The following is a 19192-nucleotide window of genomic DNA, read 5'->3' on the forward strand; positions in this document are numbered from 1 at the left end:
TTCCTAACGCAACCCTCCCCAATTTATCCGGGCTTGGGACCGGCACATAGAGTGGCTGGGGATGGTTCCCTGACCGGGAATCGAACCCGGTTTGCAGCGGCCGGAGCGCTGCATCTTAACCACTAGACCACCAGGGGACCTGTTTAATTCCTCAATTAATAATGCTAAATCTTTGACTTTCCAGCATCATTGCTTTTAGAGAAGATCCATTCCTCATTATAGATTTCTATATATAATATAAGAACTTGTTTGAGTTGGTTTGTGCAGCAGGATGAATGCTTTTTTTTCTGCAGTTTCATTATAATTTACTCCATCTCTAATTGTATTAAATGTATGACGGCCATCTTTTTTTTCAATATATGTGTTGTAGATGTGTGATGCTTGTTTAAGTTTCCATAAGTGAAGAATACATTGGTAGACTATATACAATCTGTTTTAATAGAAATTTAGTGCATTTCCCATGGATTCCAGCATAAATAGAATGCATACATTTATCAATGTATGTAAATAAAAAATAAGACTTTTACCTTTATTAATCAGTCTCTTATAAAATAGCACTCAATCCATTACTTTGATTTTTAACATTATTATTATTGTGACACGGAGTTGTGAAATATAGAACACTATATAGACAAAAGTACTAGGACACTTGACAGCTCCAGGAAGATATGGTTTACATGGGTTGGAGTGGAAGATCTTGAGTGGCCTCCTATAGAGCTCTGACCTCAACCCTATTGAACACCTTTGGAATGATTGGAACAGCAAATGGGGACTAAATGTAGAATGGGATGTTGAAAAAGCACATACGAATCTTATGGTCACATGTCCACAACTTTTGTTTATATAGTAAATTATAATAATGACAGTGAAGGATGCTGACATTTTTTGTAATGCTTTTGAATCATAATTTTTTTTGTATGTACGAATTTTATATAATAGATTTATGCATAATAAAATCAATATTTTTCTAAATCATTTGTTAAACTCTGCTGTAAAGAAATCATGCACATGGTTTTTTGAATAATAAGCTGACAGAGCAATCATCTGCAATGCATCTGCTGTTGTTCATCTTTTTATCCATAAAAAAATTCAGCCCTTGGCATTAACAATGTCTCGATTATACTTTAAGAATGATAATATAATTTCTTTTGTAGTGAGACTGACTGCATGGCCCAGGTGTGACATCAGCACCTGCAAACAAAAGCCTTCTCCATGCAATTAAAGAGTGGGGAAAGATCTTTGCCATTAACCTTATTGAAACTGTACATTCAATACTTTGATTTATTCAAGAGGGACAAGCTAAACCTTAGTCACAAGTTTAAATGCGGCTTAATCAATAGCACACAATGAACAAAGCTAGCACACATGAAGAGAGCACTGTACATCGAGCTTTTGCTATCTGAAATCACTGGATTGGATCTTGATTATCTTTGTTGCTAATTTTTTCGGCTTTATGAAACTTTAACAGATTTATAACTGCTTGGATATATATTGTTAGACTGATACACTAATTTATGTTAGTACCAACCCTTATATTGGTACTGTTGCCAATTCCGAGCATGCTACACAGACAAATATATAAAAAGATAACATGGTAATGTGATTAAGATTAAGGTTGGGACAAGAGATCCTGTTAAAATCATTCCTACATAAGATAACAAAAAAAATTTTTAATTTGTTATTTTAGAGAAAAATTACATAGGATGTGGGTGTTGAACCTTTAGCTTAAATGGGGTTAAATATTCTATGTTCACTTTTACATTATAGAGGAATGAATTTTAGGAAAATTTTAGTGCGAACACCTCAGTGTGTGCTAGCAATAAAAATTGTTCATATGTTTTCATTAATTTGGCTGTAGACATATAGAAATGGCTCACCCCAAATAGCTGTACAGAAAGAGTTTAGCTAATGTGTATGTTTGCTATTGAATAAGCATAACCTTCACTTAGTGTTATGCAAACAATCCATGCTAATTGATGGCTGGTATCCCTTATTCATGCCAACACTTTTGGTGAAACAAGTAAAAACAAGACTAGAATCTCAATGCAAACATCTTAAACATCATAGTCTTTCAGAAAAAAACACGTATTACACAACAGATGTATTACACAACATGTGTCAGTGATAATTGTAGTGCTTCTTCTTAGAGGTTCCATTACCTGTTAGTGCTGCATGTTCCAGAAATAGAACCTCTAGGCACCTTGCTTTTTAGGTCATCGACAATGACTTCGGTATGTAATTGGTTTTTAAGTGAACTCATTTTCTAAAAGCACTCATTAAAAAAAAGACAGTTGCAGCCTTAATGGAGGAACCTAAACAACGAGATGCGAAATGTATTAACAATACTGGGAAAGAAAACGTATTATGTCTAACACTTTCTGTCTCGTAATTCCTCAATATTTTGTGAGATAATCAGGATGGTGTGGTGTGTGTAACATTTATGTGTAACAGTCAAAAGCACTGAGTACTTTGTATGGTCTGTGGAAATGTAATTACTGTAGCTCACAGTGTCATGGAGAATAAGGAAGTAAGTGGATTTAATTTCCCTGTGGTAATGCTGCTGACATATGCAATAGGAGATTCACCTCCACTGGGCAGCCTACAACAATAATATATTGTATAAATATAACCGTATATTTCGATCTGTGGTGTCCAATCACTTCTTTCAAAGAGCACTCCCAGTGGCCATTTTTAGCAAAGATAGATAAACAGAAATTAGGAATAGACCCCCTCCGCAAGTGGACAATATGACTGAAATTTTTTTGCTAGTCAGTCTCTACATGTACTCCAACTCACCTTCATATCTTTATGACTTTCCGAAGAAAGGAAGAAAAAATTATAACAATTACAATAGTTTTCAATCACCTTCAGTGCTTGGACCCCTAATAATGATGTGGACTGTAAGGCCTTTTCTGCATCTGTCTTTTCAATGGATAACTCTCCCTTTAATGCATTGATCTTTAATACATTATGTATAGGCTTGATTGTATTTGAAAAATATTTCTATAATGACTTTTTTTCTAGCATAAAGCATTTGGAACTAAATGCTATTCATCTAGTCAAGGACAAAGGTACAGACAATGAGCAGTCATTGAGCTCTAACAGTCAGCAGAAGGCAATGTGGGTAGTTATCAATACCTCTGAATTCTGAAAGCACAAGGGCAAAATGATCTTGATGCATGATTTTTTTCTACTGTTACTGCTATAGAAATCAGATAGTGTTATCATCCACATCTTTAGTTTAAGCTCACTTACCACATGTGAGAACCTGATAATAAACTGAACCTGATAAGGAACTGAAAATCTCTCTGTGAAAAAATGATTTAGTATAAGGGCAGTTATCTGGGCAGTCAATAAGCTTTGTTTAACTATTTCACAAAATATTCCGCAATTACATATATTTGTGAATGATGAAAAAAAGAAATACAAAGGTTTGATGGGCATTGGGCACCACAGATCTTTTGGGAAAGTGGGAATAAATAAACTGGAATTCGATATTATTGCATTGTTCACAAGTGGCACAGTGGCACTTGCTGCCTCACAATTTCCAGTCTGACCCTGACCTCAGGTATGGGGTTGTTGTATGAGTTGTTGTGGCCGTAGAGTGAATTAATGTATTGTTTTAGTCATCTTTAAATTGTCCTAAGAAAGAATGTTACATTGTTTTTTGTTTGAAAATCCATTTATTTCTGACCTTTTTTTTAAATAAAGAATTTCATGCATTTAATTTCAGGTAGAAAATGGCATCTGATGTTGATGTTATAATGTCATGATGAACATGAGTTTTTAACATTTGCCACATAGATACTAGTGAGTGACTATATTGTGCTGTTTACCACACATTTTCCTATTATTGTAAACACTGAATTAAGAGTCCTTCATTGTGAGTACATTTGATTTATAAATCAGACAGCCGTTTGAAACGTCTGCAGTATAATAAGTTATTAGAAATACTGAATAACCCTTTTGCAGCTCTATAGCAATGTCTGTATTTGAAAAGAATTTAGAGAGCTGTACAGTTTAACCTTGAAACTGCAGCACCTTTAAATTAATCGAAGACCTGACAATGAAAAAGAGCAAGAACACATGTTGATGGACACAAAGATAAAAGCTAGCTGTGTGTTTTTTCCCCTATTAGGTCTTATTTACAGCTTTGGGATTGTTGAGAGAAATGACATCTGTAGAATGAAATAATAAATAAATTTTTAAACATCAATTTTTCTATTTTGCTGTAATAGAAAAGAACTAAGTCTTGTAAGTGTGCTGCAATTATTGAAAGCCAGAACATGTTTTATTACAAATGATAGTCCTTTTAGACACTGAAAATCAGACTTTAAAAAAATCTAAACAAACCACAAATTAATCTCACCAATCACTGTGCTGTCACTGTAACTGTGGATCAGATTAATCACTGATGGATGACTTATTCTAAACTCAATTAAAGACAAATGATTGGGGAAGAAGGACACTGGGACACTAAAAGGGTGATTGATTTGCTCAGAGTAGCAGGAGGGGAAATGCACTTCAGAGCCCTCCAGTATCTTCCGTGGGTATGAGTGACTTTTCAGCTGTACTATGATTTCAGCTAATTAAGATATAATTCAACCTTTTAGATTTGTTTAGAAATAAAATAATAAAATAAATGTAAAAATATTCTGCAATATTTACTGTTTGTTGATATGCAACATTTGATACATCATTGAGTACTGTTTCTTAAAATGGGGACAATGCAGCATAACAGACACTAGAGGACTGTGATTTTTGTGCGTGACATATGGTTTGGACAAGAGCTGTTTTTTTTTTTTATAAAAATAAAAGGTTAGACTTTTATATTTTCATACTTAATATTCACTGCAATTGTCCAAGGGACAAAAACAACATTGATTTCTAAAAATGTGGTGCACAATTCTTTATTGTTTATCAGTAGTTTATTTTTCCAGTAGCTTGACATAAATACTACCATATTTACCAATTGCCCTGAAATTTATAGTAGAAACACACCATTATTTACTACACAGCCACTTCTCCTTACAGTCTACACAAGACAGCAAACAGCATCTCTGGTTGGTTTCAAATAAAATAATCATTTTAAATTATTGGAAAAAGATTGAGTTCATCACTGTACATGTTTTCCAGCTATATTTTTTTTACTGTAAAATTTTGCAAAAATGTCAATAAAAAAAAGATACTAGCATACTCAGTCACATAAACTGAAAAGTTTGCAGCAACATTTCACAAAGAGTCAGATTTACACCTTATATGAACTGTAAGTTAAATTTGAAGTCAATGGTTTAATTTTTTTTTAATAGTATTGCAGGGATGTAGTGCTAAGCTAAACAAACAAAACAAAACAATAGAAAAAACAAAACATTCTCACTTACATTTTAAATCTGAATACAAAAGGATACAAATATTTGGAGAACTATGCAGATGCAGGTACAGATACATTTCTCATCCCAAATCAAAGTAATGAATGAATTTATTATTTTATTTGTATTCTTTTATTTAATTTAATTATATATATATATATATATATATATATATATATATATAATATTCTTGTATTTATTTATTTATTTATTTTATTTTTCGAATATATATATATATATATATATATATATATATATATATATATATATATATATATATATATATATATATATATTCTTTAATTCTTATCAGATGTATTATTTATTCCATTTTATGTCAGAGGAGTTGTTTAAAGCATTTCACTGCACTGTGTATGGTTTTGTATGCCACAAATAAAATGTTAATTTGTATTTGCATTATAATAGTTGTTATTATTAGAATTTCTACTGATTTCGTCTAGCTATTATCAATATTTTTTAACTAGTCACTTGACTGGAAGGGATTTAGCCTGAACGTCTAAAACTTCTATAATTAATGTCTTCTTGGGTATAATGTGTTATACCAGTAAAAATAGAACTCTGTGGCTCTGCTGAATAGATAAAATATTATAGCATTCATAATATAAAGCTCTCCTGAGGGGGTCTAAGGAGTTTCATTTACATTTAAGGGTGTCCCTGGATACAAAATGTCTGCCTCATCCAAATAATGAATCCAGAGGAAATAGGGAAATTGAGACTTCATCACAATACTCTCGATCGAATCTATTAATATTTCATCTCTGTACAGACATCTATCGTGTGTGTGCGTATGTGCATGTGTGTGTTTGTGTGTGTGTGTGTGTGTTTGTGTGTGTGTGTGTGTGTGTGTGTGTGTGTGTGTGTGTGTGTGTGTGTGTGTGCGTAGATTTGGAAATATTTCGTGAATATATATCAGCAGCATCTGGTCCATCCTTGAAGCAGAACATGTGCAATATTGCTACACACTCAGAATATATGTGCATAAATATTGGCATTTGAGGAAAACTCATTCATATAACATGGCTCACTGAATTGGAATCATGCCTCGCAGGGCTGGAAGCTATTACAGGTTTAATGTGGGATCAGGTCTGAGCGTAACACTGAAGAGAACGGGCTGACTGAATTGGAAGCATTTATCTTTTTTTTTCTATTGGTCAGCAACTAAGGAGGGGGGAAAAAAGATTGCTGATTAGGAGGAAAAGCTTTATTGAACAAATCTATTTCAGTCAGCCGTCAAACACCTGCTGCAGATTCTCTGAGAGAGAGAGAGAGAGAGAGAGAGAGAGAGAGAGAGAGAGAGAGAGAGAGAGCTGAGCACTTGTGTTTACCAAATCTGTTGGCTTGGGACAACTTAGGTTTTTGTGGTACGGACCTCACATTGCTTTATCTGCCTCAATAGTTTAAGCTCATCAGTTAATATCACCTCAGTTAATATCACTAATTATCCCAGCACTAATGATAATAATTGCACACCTCCTTTTATTGTAAAGAAACATTTGATGTAGGATTAATTTTGCACAGCAGCAGTGCGTCTTTGCTGATCATTTCTCTGAGTGTGACTAGAATGCGAGCCGTAAAACAGGATGCCCGTTTGTGAGCCGTCACTGGAAACAGTGACTGAGGGGATCAGATAAGCTCAAGCTTTTTCTGGTTTTCTGGATCTCCTTGAACATTTTTGATTGGTCATCATGCAGTCATGCATATATGTTTATATTCATGAAGAGTAAGGTTTCCAGTATAAACATATAAAACAATATTTTATTTTGTTGTTTATATTTTATGTTTGAATATTTTATTTTTGGGTTTGCATATTAGATAGTTTATATATACTGTATAATAAATGTTAGAAAATGTTTGATAGAATCTAATTAGTTTTATGATTGTGTAAAACATTTTATCCATTTTGTATGCTTTTGTTTTCTTTATGATGATGTTAATGATGATGCTAATCAGGATTTCATTTTGAATTAAAAAAATACTATAATTAGGAAAGCTGCAAATACTTTTAGTCATACTTTCATCATTTGACAAGTATTGTGAACATACGTGTTGGTTTAGTTAGTTAACAATTAATTAACACTTTTAGTCATTTTAAACAGAATTTCACAAAACTGTGTGTGAGTTGCAAATAAACTTTGGTGAGGTATGTGTTATGTAGCTTTAACTCATCACTACAAAAAGCTGAGGAAGTATATCAAAAAAAGTACAAAAAAATACTTAAAGAAAGAATGAAATGATTTTTACTGTGAAACACTTTCAAACCTGAGTTGTTAAAGGGACAAAATAAATAAATAAATAAATAAATAAATAAATAAATAAATGAATAGTTAAAGAGAGACTGTAGTCTGTTATATATGTTAAATAGTCTGTTAAACATGTTTAAGATTTAATCACTGTTACTGCTGGATGCTATTTCAATATTTCAGTGTTTAAAATAATTCAGCATGATCATTAATGTTGTTTATTAATAAATTATATTCTCTGTCTTCCTGTTTTTGGTTAGCAATCTGGATGCTAGTTATTGGGGTGGAGGCTAGCTAGCAGGTCAGTTTGCTATAATCTTCTAAGTGTATTAAGCTTTAATAAAATTACAGCAAATCAACAATAATGGTGCAGTAGTATTTTAGCAAATAGGGTACTGGTGTTACATAAAGACATAAGGCTTTTGAAGGATATCTAGTGCTAGCATTCTCCCAACAATAAACTAACATCACATTTATAACTGAAATTAAACCCCTGGTGTTATGTCAAAGTATTATTCTAAAATATATAGTTTCTCGGTTACAGTGGTTTTTTTTAAGGGGTATTTTTTTTTGGTCTATTTTGTGTTTTACACATGTTTATATTTTTGTTTATTTTTTGCCAACCCTTGCCATTAACAGACTTTGGGACTCTATTGCACTAATCTAAATGCTTATAGTTATTGATAAACCACTCTAAAGTTGCCAATGTGAGCCCTAGGCCAGATCAGCTCCATTCCCCAGGTTCCTCAGCACTGTGGGTGGCTTTCACAGTGCTGTCTCTGTGTCTTTCTCCAGACGTTATTCCCGGCTGCGCAGGCCCCGGTGTCTCATAGCTTCGGGGCTCCGTCTTGTATAGCGACGGCTGAACTGGGCTTTGTAATTGTCCTAAGAGTTGCTTTGCGGCTCTTGGGTGTGTATATGCATGTGTGGGTATATGGTGAGCAGTATTTGGCAGCACATGTCCATGCCATTGATCTCCGCTTGTTAGTGCCGTTCATCAGATAAAATCCTGACAGATGAATTGTCTTTTCTGAAACGGAATCTATCCCCGATCAATATGCCAGTAGCGTCTCTCTTTGCTTATCCATCATGGAGAAACGGAGAGAAAATCAACAGCACTTGATAGCTTACAACTTTACTTTAAATAGCCTTTGAATTTTGAGACTGTATGCTTTCCAGGAATGTTAAACAATTAATGATTTTCATATCAAAATGCTAATAAAGTGAGAGAAATAAAGCAATGTTTTTCTTTTATTATTTTTCTTTACTTTATTTACAAGTCCCTATGACTAAGATAGATAGGCACTATAAATATCCAGCAATGGCATTGTAAATGTTCCTCTGTCTTTTGCTCTCTTATGTCAGCTCATATGGACGACTATATTTAGAGTTCCTGCCATCAGGTGCTGTTAGGAGAGCGGTAACACAACGGCCCGGATGAAGTTCCAATAGTCAGCATGTCTCAAATAACACACAGGCAACTGCAGTGCCAAAGTCAATCCTCACTCTTTAGCTTATAGAGGAGAGAACTTTGGGGGCGGGGTGATAAAAAGTGTTTTTTAAATATTTTTTTTATTTTGACTATGTAGGCTATATTGACTCTGGCAAACCCCCCAGGATCTGCCGGTTTCTTATCTCTGTTCAGTGAAGTTACTGAATAATTAATGGTAGTTACTGAATAATATGCTGTAATATGAATAACAGAGGAGGCTTTGGGTTTGAGGAGTTAATGATTAATTAGTTAGATTAGCTAGATTATTGTAAAATAATCTGATCTGAAACAATACCATTATACATTTCCAAATACTAAATAATGACTAGATGATGAAATTGGTAAAAAAAAATTTCTGTTTTACTTTTTATAGACTTTCAAAATGAAACAGTGCTTGTTTTTTTCCCTCTACCCCCTCCTACACACTCTGACCCACAATGTGACTCTTATTGTTGAGCTAAACCTTTTACTAATGGTAATAGTGGGAATGGTTAGCCAGAGTAACTGGAGTCGAGCCCTGGAGCTTGCGGATTAGGCCGCCTCTGTCTTTAATTAGAGCTTTAAAGCCGCCTCATCTGACTCCTCTTTCAGCTCGACAAGCAGCTCTGTCACTTCAATCAGCGGACATTCAACTTTGCCCAATACATTTCGAGAGGGAATAACGCTAAGCCAGGCTTCACATTTTCCATTAATGCTTTGGCAAGAGATCTCGATTTCAGTTTGATGGCATGATAAGAGCAGCAGCTTTATACTCAGCGCAACAGTCACACAAACTGAATGCATTCACATACACTGGAAAAAAGAGTGATAAATTGAATAGATTTTATTCACACAATTATCAAATAAATAAATCGTGCATTTACAGTTACATTTAGCAAAAAAAAAATCATTTTGTTGATATTTTATAATTATTTATTGAGGTGCCTTGAAAAAAGTCGATGTAATGTTTCGATAATATGTCATAATTGGAAGTGCATTAAGTGTATTAAATTGGTTTCTATACTATTTCGAGTATATGGGTTTTTTTGTGTAGAAGAGATTTGTATAAAATGCTGAAAAGTATAGACTTTAACATCAATTTACAGTGCAAGGTGAAACAAAGTCTTCTTTTTCCCCCAAATAAAATAATCTAATCAGCCAATCAGCATATAAATCAGGAATTATTAACAAGTGCACAGAAATTCTCTGATGGTAACTAACACCCCCTTGAAGCCTTAGCTTTGGTTTTGTCACAGTAAAGTTTTTTAAGACATGAACGTGCAGAAAATTCAGTGTATGTTCAACTTGTGAAACAAGAATGTACTGTAGGCAGTGAAAATGGTCAGGAAAAAAAATAGTCTGCCAAGTATGTCAATCTAACACTTTACAAATTATTTTTGGTAATTATAATTGGAAAATACTTTTGCCCTCTTGTGCCGGTCAGGTACAGTAGGAGGTTTAAAGATCAAGAGACTATAACATTTTACATACATAGTTTTGTATTTCTCAATGCAACATCTGTTTCTTAAAACAGAAAGAAACATGTGCATGTAAATGTTTCCAGTTTTTCAGATGATTTGTGAAAGGAGAATGTCTATAACAGCCAAATTTATATCTTAGACAAGGGATTTGTCGAAGAACTATATTGTAAATGTGCTAAAATCCTAATCAACTTAAGAAGAAACTGTTGGAATGGACAGTGATATTGGTATGGGCAATTCCATGTTAATGACACTGGGAGTCTGTTATTTCCATTACAAACTGTCTGTGGCTTCCATAAATGTGAGTGGATTTTGTAAAGAGGATGCTGTAGATTCGATGGTGGTGCTCATTTCTTCTCTTTGGTCAACATCAGAGCTGTGATAGAAACACATAGAGAATAAATGGGTACCAAAAGACATCAGCGCTTAATCCTTTTATCCTTTATCACCCCTTAACCCACAGCCCTGTTCATAAGTAATTGCAAATCCACCTATTTCTGTGGTATGAGGCCCTGCTGCATAATGGTTCAATTTCTCAGCTGTTCAGGATGAATTCGGAATAATAAACAGCTGAAACACCTAGTAATAATCCGCCTGACCCTTCTCTACCCTTGCACTGCAGAACAGCACAGTTTGCCAGGGCAACTGGTGCCGGGTTCGGATTTCAGCCAGGGCTAATCTCCGCCACGGCCCCCGACACTCGTTCGGCCCCACTAATGAAATCATATCACCACACCGGTGCTGCCTGCAAATGATTATCGCCCCCCACCCCCCAACACACACTAACACACACACACACACACACACACACACACACACACACACACACACACACACACACACACACACATACACATACACACATGCTTACTTTCACAAATGCTTTGGATAAACACTGACAGATTACTTCTGTTTGTGCACGTTGCTGCTGGGAAAATGAAAAAAAAAAAAAAACCCACAAAAGCAATAAAAAGCCACTTCACAGCATGACTGCAAAGACAAATATGGTCACACCTCTTGGATCCTGTGTTCGATCTTGAGCTCGTATTACTGCCTGTATGGAGTTTCACGTGTTCTTTCATGTCCATTTCAGGGTTTTCCTCCGGGTACTCCAGTTTCCTTCCACCTCCCAAAAACCTGCCAGTAAGTCGAATGAGTACTAAAATTGTCTCAAGATAAATGATGAAGGTGTGTGCATGGTGTCTATGTAATGGACCGGTGACTCGTTCCTAACAAATTTTTTCTCCCTCATGCCTAGTGTTTCAGGAATACACTCCCGAATCGACAGCCATGAAAAAGTGGTTACTGTAGACAAATGAGTGACAGAACTTTTATTACTATTCAACTTCCAAAATGGCTTCTGAAATCACTTTGAAGAAAGCAAGAACCAGAGTTCTTTCAGTTCAATTCACTTTTTAATTTGTATTGCGATTTTAACAATGGACATTTTCTCAAAGCAGCTTTTATAAACAGTAATTAAAGAATGTATGTTTGTTCTTCATAGTTGTAGGTTTGTCCCAAATAAGCAAGCTAGTGGTGACTGTAGCAAGGAAAAACTCCCTGAGATGGCATAAGGAAGAAACCTTGAGAGGAACCAGACTCAAAAACGTGAACCCATCCTCATCTGGATTGCACCGATTGTCCATTCAGACACTACTTCTAAATTGATGTCATGTAGTCTTTTTATTTGTCTCATTAAAAAAACATTGACTCTATTTTGTTCTGTCATGTATCATGTTGTGGGCAAATCCGATTGTGTTAGTCCTACTTTTGAACTTTCTACCTATCAAGCTGTTCATAGCTCGAAGCACAAGCACGGACACGGAGAGAGGAGGGAGAGGGTGCAGGTTTTCAGAAGGTACAATCTCTCCAAAATAGTACTATCTAATAATAGACTACTTATTTTGGGATCAAGCAAAAAAAAAAAAAAGCATGCTTGACATGATTTACTAAACCTGGTGAGAAGTGTGCAGCTGTCACCCAAAAATACGGACGGACGGACGGACGGACGGACGGACGGACGGACGGACGGACGGACAGACGGATAGACAGATAGATAGATAGATAGATAGATAGATAGATAGATAGATAGATAGATAGATAGATAGATAGATAGATAGATAGATAGATAGATAGATAGATAGATAGATAGATAGATAGATAGATAGATAAGGGCAGATACAGTGTGAGGGTAAGGTATGGTAGCATTATCAGATATAAACATTTGTGATACAAGAGCAGAGTTAATCAATGGATGTAAGGTAAAATCAAAGCTAGTCTCTCAACAGCAGCACCTAAAACCTTAGAGAACATAAAACAGAAGGTATGTCAGGATGGCTGGATCTTCATCAACGGGGTTGCTTGAAAAGCTTTCTCTATCCAGCTCACTAATGAGAAGCTGGGGGGGGGGCACGCATGAGCTCACTTTGCCAAATGACTTATTAGCCTGATTCATCACGAGGCCATTACCAGAGCAGCCATAATCTCAGCACTGTACGGCAAGCAGCACAAGAACCAGAGTGCAGAATGACCAAGGTCACGCTCAGATCATTGTCAGTCATGACCTACATGCCTTGCTGTGTTGTGGGTCAGTAAACCAGTTCCGTTTGAACCCTCACACTCTTGAGCTGCTCGTGCTGACCTCAATATCGTGTTCTGCTCTTTCAAGCAAAAGACTATGCAGAAATGCCTTTAATATATTTATTTAAAACTATTGTGCTAATTTGTTGGCTTCTACCAACATTGCTAGCATAGTTATAATGGTGTAATAATTAGAGTAAAAATGTAAGCATATGGGAAAGTGTCAAGGTTTTGTTGAGTTTTGTGTTTTGTTTGTATTTTGTTTTAAGGTTTCATTTTCAACATTTTTCAATGAAACTTGATGTACACAAAAGTCCAGAATGCAATGAAAAATACAACACTATCAGAAATTGCATTGTTAGTGGTATTAGCAGTGGCGGGCTGTGCATTTCAAACCTGGTCCTTTAGTTGTGTCCTACCTGAATCAATCCACGACTTAATACCATTACTATATCATTATGACACCACGGCTATAGAAACCATTAATATTATACAAAAACAGAGAATTACATTACAGAATGGCGTCTCATGCTGCAAGAATGCATAAGATTTACCTTTATTCGTCCCACAGTGGGGAAATTTCTTTGTTACAGTATATCTTATCTTGTATTTTTTTGCAAATTGTACCAGAAATAAAACGCAAAAGTTTAATAAAAAAGCTTAACAACTGATTTGAACTGCTTTGGCTGTTCCTCACGATGTCCAGCTTTTTTTGAAAGGTCCGTCTTGCTGTTGCCATGTGTAAGTGTATCTGTTGACCGAATCAATTTATTGTCCTCTGTCAGGCATTATTCTATGTCGCCTAGCTTTCCTTGAAGTAAGCAAGTTGCAATCTGATTGGTTAAAGCAACAGCTTCAAGGAACATGGATTTGATGTTATCCAGAGCCCATGCTGTTAATTTCTGCTGGCCTTAAAGAAATACGTGATGTGAAGGTGAAATCAGATAGAATAGAAACTCCAGCGTAAAATTGCGACTGCTCCCTGGAGCCGCACAACCATAAGAGGCACTATGAACTAAAGAGAATAAATGATTGGAAATAATTTATTATATATTTAAGGACAAAAAATATATTAATACATAAGTCAGTGATTCTGTTCAAGTTAAGGCTGGCAGAGAAGGCCTTTCTGGCCATAATGGTCTGCTACTGCATATAAGAATTAAAATTGATTCCTTGTAAGCTGAGAGCTTAACAGACTAAAAAACTAAAGCACTGCTGCATCACATACTATAGGTAGAGCTGAAGCAGAGCTAAAGGCACTAGTTTCAGCCGATATTCAAATGGCATTATGGGTACTGTAGCCAAAATGTTTATCAAAATGGAAATAGATCATTCTCGGAATAGAATTAACTCGGAAAGAAATAATAAAAACAAATCACACAATTATTGATATGTAAGCCATTGATGGTGCATTTCTTTCCCCTTTCCAGTTTCAAAACTGTTGTGTTTCTTAATTCCTATGCTTTTATGTTCTCATACTGGACGATGTAGCAGAGTGACACCTGTCACATTTACTCACAGTAGCGGAAGTGCTTCTCTTGTCTCTTTCTCTGATCTCTGCTCGGCCGTAGTGCTGCTATCAGCAAGCTTGCAGTTGTCAGACTGCTTGCCTCAGCACAAATGGCAGATTTTGTTTTTCTTTCCCTGGGTTGTGATAGACATCCTCATGCAACCCTGCTAACATGCTACTAAACACTCACAATAATCCCTGTATTACAGTCAGCCTGGGGAAACAAACCCGCATGACTAATCAGTAATGCAGAATAATGTAACGCAAATTGGATATGCATGTCCTCTGAGAGCTAGAAAAAAATAATCATTTTATCCCAATGAATTGTGCTTGAAAGCAGTTGGTTTTTAACTGGGGAAAAAAAATATATATATATTGCTTAAAACATATCCATTTATTTTACTTTAAAACATAAATTTACTTTATAAGAATGTTTTCTTTAGCTTTTGTCAAGTTTATATTGCATTTATATTTTTGTATCATTTTGAACTATAATTTATTCACAGTTGTTTATGTTTTTTATTTAAAAACTTATCTGCTACTGCCATTATATACTGCTATTTTTAATGCATTATTAGCAATATAAATAAGGTTTATAAATTATTATTATTATTATTATTATTATTATTATTATTATTATTATTATTATTATTATTATTATCATCATCATTATTATTATTATTATTACTTCCTTCCTTCCTTCCATCCTTACTGTCCACATTACACTGAACTGGTTATCAGTGGGCCCCATATGCTATCTTTTGGATATTGCTTTTTTTAAGTCATCAAGAAAATGTCATTTTTTGATTGATGAAGGAGAACACTACTACACCTATTAAGTCACAAATTTAGAAGGTGGCTAGTAGGCTTATTAGCAGTTACCATGAGGTCATACTAAAGATAAATCAATGCCGTCAAAGGAGCCAGATAACTCTTCGTTTGATTTCCTTTAAACATTGTAGGTTTCATGATTTTAACACTTTTATGGTTACAACAATTATCATGGTTAAATGTGGCAGGTACCCTTTGCATTCTGTGTTTCTTGGCCACTTAACCTACATGACCTAAACAGAGGTAAAAAAATTTTAATAATTACTCTAAAGACATTTAGGACATTTCTTTAAATAGTTTAGTTAAAACTAAGTAGATATGACAGTGTTTAGTGTTGTTGTTGTTTTTTCTTAGAGCCAAAGCAGTGTAGAGAATAGTGTCGACTAAGTCTTTTTGTGCAGAACTTTCTTTTGAATTGGAGCAGTGCTGAATAGAGGCATCTGAATAAAAGACCTGCGTTAGACAAAAGGGGTAGTTTTTATAGATGCTGATGGAGCAAGTTGCCGTGTGGAGTTGGCGTGGAAACTGGCCATGTGCTCACTCGGTACCTCACATGGGGGTAGAACACCAAACACTAAACATTAAACTCTAAGCAAACGCCAAAAACTTAAACAAATTAAAAAAACAGCAAGCACCAAATAACAAATAGCAAACCCTAACCACAAAACAAACAAGTACCAAACATTAGAGATCAACCACAAACAAACAAACAAACAAACAAACAAACAAACAAACAAATGCCAGACATCAAACACCAACTACAAAACAACTACAAACAGACAGATACCAAACATCAAACTACAACTACAAAAAACTAACACTAAAAAACAAACACCAATGACAAATAAACAAATAAATACCAAACATCAAACAGCGAACATGACACAACCAGAACCTACACCATCCACAAAACCTGATCCACTAAGCACCAAAAATCTATCTATCTATCTATCTATCTATCTATCTATCTATCTATCTATCTATCTATCTATCTATCTATCTATCTATCTATCTATCTATCTATCTATCTATCTATCTATCTATCTATCTATCTATATATCGATCTATCATGTCTGTCTGTCTGTCTGTCTGTTCCCTCTATCATTCTGCCTCTCTCTTTTTTATCATTCTCCTTTTTTTCTCTTTCCTTATCTCACATTCTCTCTCTCTCTCTCTCTCTCTCTCTCTCTCTCTCTCTCTCTCTCTCTCTCTCTCTCTCTCTCTCTCTCTCTCTCTCTCTCTCTACATGATGTTGTGTAACACAGTGTGCCTGAGTCTGAGGTGTTCAGGCATGTGTTAAACAGGATCAGTAGATGGACAACACAGGGTTCCAAAAACAGACTTTAAGCTGTGCTGCAGTGCCACACACACACACACACACACACACACACACACACACACACACACACACACACACACACACACACACACACACACACACACACACACACAAACACACCTTTAAATTTTAATAAAGTTCTAAATATGTCTTACACCACATAGTACACATGGAATTATAATGAGGGGAAGTGTGTAGAAACATATATCTTTAGCTCCTCTTACGCTGCGTGTTATGCAGATGTAGTTTAGTGAAGTGTATATATATATATATACACACACACACACACACACACACACACACACACACACACACACACACACACACACACACACACGTAGGTTTATGTTCTTGGACACATGGGAAGCCACAGCCGTGGTTGTGTGTTTAAACAGGAAAACCTCAGGAAAGCTTCAGGAAAACCTCAAACCAAAGCAATGATAGTGGATTTCTAAAACATTCCCATGTTCACCGTTAAGCATGCTCACTGATTCTACACCATTTTATCATCAGAAGAAAGTGATGCTTATGAAATAATTTCAATTCATGTAGTCAGTTAAAAATTACATTTTTGTCACACACTCTTACTGTTTTGTCCGGAATAATAGACACTGCTGTGGTTTTGGTGTAAATCAGGGATGACATTCATCAGTTCAGAAACCTCTCTGCACTAGGTATACTTTCAGTCCTGCTTTTTCTTTTTAAATAAATTGATTGCAATAAAAGTATATTGATTTGTGTATCAAAGCCTGAAAAAGAAAATGGATCCAGAGCCAACACTCTCTGAATAAACTGTACTTTAATTGTCACTAGTGTGGTATCCTCAGGGGAAAAATCTTTAATATCTTTACAATCTTTAACAAGCACCTTTCACCTGGACATGTGGGTATAGTGTATCATTATAAATTATTTTAATTTGTTTTAATGAGTGTAATGCTTTAAAGGCAAACTACTCATTTCAGGTTTATGGACTAGGGCTATGTTTTCCACAAGCCACTGCACCTCAATGTACCATTTCATGTTTTTGTTTCACATTCATACACATGGTAATTGTCTCATGTACATACAGTATATATTTTGTTTATTAGTGTAAGAGTTGTGCGTGGATATTAGCACGAGATTATTTATTCAATAGCACTCACAGACACTGACGAGCTCTTCTTTCTCATCCTTTTCCAACTTTACATTTGTCTGCACCCCAGTGCTCCTCTGCACACCCCAACAGCACAACCTTGTTCACCTCCATTTCAAAATGGAGGTTCATCCAGAAATTATATTTAGTATCCAAATACAAGATAAATTCTTTCCTAAATTTATAGCAGTCTTCATATATTTTACCTTTTACACTAGTTTGTTAAATGTTCAAGTTATAGTTTTTGTCCATTTTATTTTTGGTCATGGTGTGATTTTTTATGTATAATTTATAATTTCAAAATGTATTATTTATGAAACCTTTTTCCACTTTTGCATCGACTCGCTCATTACATGACAACATGCCTGTACCAAATTGGACCAAGTCTAAAATGGCAAAATATTGAAGTACTTCTTGAAAAGTGTAAATCTCTCACCCTCCAACTAGGAAAGTACAATGAAAACGTGCCTTAACTTGTAATACTTACTCATAAATGCAGGACGGTCTCCACAACCTCGAGTTCAGCAAGTGACATCAAAACAGTATGGCTGCTCACAGCACCAGCATTGTACAAAGTAGCAAGGACTGTGAACACTCTGTATTGTTCTTACTGTATAAAAAGGTTATTTTATAAACTAGGATATTATCAACAATAGCATAATCGCACCTGTTACTTGAGCAAATAGTTGATCTGATTACCAACTTGTTTACCAGGGGACTAATAGTTGGGTGGTGTATAAACCATGAAAACAATGATTAGCAGTTTCATCATGTACACACTCACGAAAGTGCACAGTATTTTCTGAGATTTCTTCTCACTTTTCCAAACCATGGACCATCATGAATAAGTATGATACCAGAAACAGCGGATTAGAAGTTTTCATGAATATAAAAGCATTTGCTTCAAATATACATCACTCCTCACAGTTAGCTGGCTAGTTTTTGATCAAAAAACATACTTGCACCTGTTTTTTCCCCCCATTTTGTATCTCGTACCCTTAGACACAATTCCAGGATTGCACTTTTAAAGTTGGATGCAGAATTAATCTCGGTGAACCTGATCTGCACTTTATGCCATCTCAGTAGTGTGAGCGTTTGGAAATGTATCTTATATGTGATATAGATTCTTTCAGAAATTAAACAAGAGTCTCTAATTGATTTTTTATAGAAATCCATGTTTCCGCAGATTTTTTTTTTTTTTTATGTGCTCAAGAAGGA

This window comes from Silurus aristotelis, assembly GCF_946808225.1.
Source record: "Silurus aristotelis genome assembly, chromosome: 19".
In the NCBI taxonomy this organism is placed as follows: Eukaryota; Metazoa; Chordata; class Actinopteri; order Siluriformes; family Siluridae; genus Silurus; species Silurus aristotelis.